The 2500-nt window shown below is 38.7% G+C and overlaps 1 protein-coding gene across 3 annotated transcripts in view; it reads right to left on the bottom strand.

Annotated features, from left to right (window-relative positions):
- The window catches only part of LOC123499333 (E3 ubiquitin-protein ligase ubr3-like), a 104870-nt gene that overhangs the window by 63112 nt on the left and 39258 nt on the right, over positions 1-2500 (bottom strand). The window lies entirely within an intron of this gene.

The following is a 2500-nucleotide window of genomic DNA, read 5'->3' as shown; positions in this document are numbered from 1 at the left end:
ACGAAAAAAAAAAAAAAAAAAAAAAAAAAACTACATAGGCGAAACATTCATTGGATATTGTACAGGTGGAAATGTATTACTAAAGATGATGTACATGTTACCTTCCACCACACACACACACATACACACACCCACCCACCCACACACATACACACACACACACGAGAGAACAATCAAACAAACACATTACCGACAAATTACCTTAATAAATCAAATAAATAGAAAGACAGAGACAGACAGACAGATAGCTAAAGATAAAAGATCAAGAGGTGAATAGATTGATAGAGTAATTAACACAAGCACAGCCAAAGTGATTATTGCAAACGCGTGCGCGTGCGCGCGAGCACACAGACACACACACACACACACACACACACACACACACACACACACACACACACACACACACACGCGCACACACACACACACACACACACACACACACACACACACACACACACACACACACACACACACACACACACACACACATCATTCCTTTCTCAACATTCAATTCAAATGGAGGAGAGGAGAGGAGTGGAGGAGGAGGAGGAGGAGGAGGAGGAGGAGGAGGAGGAGGAGGAGGAGCTCAAGCAGTCAATAGAAGAGGGCCTTAGGCTGGAAGGAAGAGAGGAATAGAGGAGGCCTAAAGAGGAGAAAAGTAGAAAAGGAGACGAGGAAGTGAGGGAGGGGAGAATGAAGGAGGAAAAGGAAGGAGGGAGAGAGGGAGGGAGGGAGGTGGTCAAATCGTGGTTAACATGGATGATTTACTTCTTCTTCTTCTTCTTCTTTCTTCTTTTTCTTTTTTCTTCTTCTTCTTCTTCTTCTTCACCACCACCACCACCACCACCAGCTCCTCCTCCTCCTCCTCCTCCTCCTCCTCCTAACAATTGTCTTCATGTTTCTTTTCTACCATTTACTTTCCCTATTCCTTTACCGCCACACACACACACACACACACACACACACACACACACACACACGTAATTACCATTAATTACAAAGAGACAGAGATTAAACAAGAACATAAGAGGTAATTTTAGACCAACCGACCGACCAACTCTCTCTCTCTCTCTCTCTCTCTCTCTCTCTCTCTCTCTCTCTCTCTCTCTCTGACAATTTGCAAGATTTTAGGAGTTAAGTTGTAAAATCATTCTTTAAATCAAGTAAGAGTTTGTTTATTTATTTGTTTATTCAGTTATTGATCTTTTCCTTTATTTATTTCAGGAATATGTTTTGATTATATATCTCTCTCTCTCTCTCTCTCTCTCTCTCTCTCTCTCTCTCTCTCTCTCTCTCTTATCTGGAATTCTAACTCGACACTGTAAGACTTTTAATTTAATCTCCAGCAAAGTTAAGAGTTCCAAAAAATATCCTCAGATGCTGTTGCCAACTTTCAACTTTTATTAGTGCTATCAAACTACATCTCTCTCTCTCTCTCTCTCTCTCTCTCTCTCTCTCTCATTATATTTTCCTCCTTTCTATTCTTTTGTCTTGCTCTTTCTAGATATTTTCCCCTCTTCCTTTCTCTTCCTCTCCTTTTCTGTTCTTTTTTCTTGTTTATCTATATTTCTTTGATTTGTACTACTCTCTCTCTCTCTCTCTCTCTCTCTCTCTCTCTCTCTCTCTCTTAAAGGCAACTAAGCTCAGTGTATAAATAGATAAATAGGTAAATAGATAAGACACACAGGCAGATGGACATGTATATGGGTATATGTATGGATGAATGGATAAAAGAGTAGAAATATGAAGTTTTTATTTACTTATTTATATACTCAGGTGTCCGTTCGAAGAGAGACTAAAAGAATGGTCGAAAATTTGTAACCACACACACGATAGTTTTAGCCCTTCATTACCACGACACGTTCTCATATTCATTCTGCTTACTATTTGGTGATTTTATACAGGTTCTGAAACTATATGGAGGATTCAAATGGTGGAGACTCTTGCTATATAATCTTCAGACCTCCATAAACACTTCTTAACCTCTTCAATACTGGGACACATTTTTACCAGAAGATTTATGTAAGACTAGACCATTTTATTGACATTAGGAAGGGTCTATGGTGGTCTGAAGATTAATGGCTACAGTCTTAACTATTTTAATCCCCTACATGAGTTTCTGAAGCTGTATAAAATCACCAAATAGCAGAATGAATATGAAAACGCGTCATGGTACTCAAAGGGTTAATGTCACTAAAATCTTCTTACCACATCCAAAACTCATGGTGAAAATGCGTTCCAGTACTGAAGCGGTTAAAGGAGTAAATAACAAAACAGAAGTAAATCGATTTTAAAGTGAACAGGAAATGAAAATATAAAGACAAGAAGCGAGACAGACGTACAGACAGACAAAAAAGAAGATAAGAACAAGACATCATTCATCACTTAGTATTCACCTCCAATACACATTATATAAATTACATTCCAGTGTTTGTTTCACTTTTATGCAAATTATAAGCCACACCTTAAGCAACTCTCTCTCTCTCTCTCTGTGTGT

The sequence above is a fragment of the Portunus trituberculatus genome, chromosome 49 (genome assembly GCF_017591435.1).
Source record: "Portunus trituberculatus isolate SZX2019 chromosome 49, ASM1759143v1, whole genome shotgun sequence".
NCBI lineage: Eukaryota > Metazoa > Arthropoda > Malacostraca > Decapoda > Portunidae > Portunus > Portunus trituberculatus.
The sequence above is the reverse complement of the archived record's forward strand: the minus strand, read 5'-3'. Positions and strand labels throughout refer to the sequence as shown.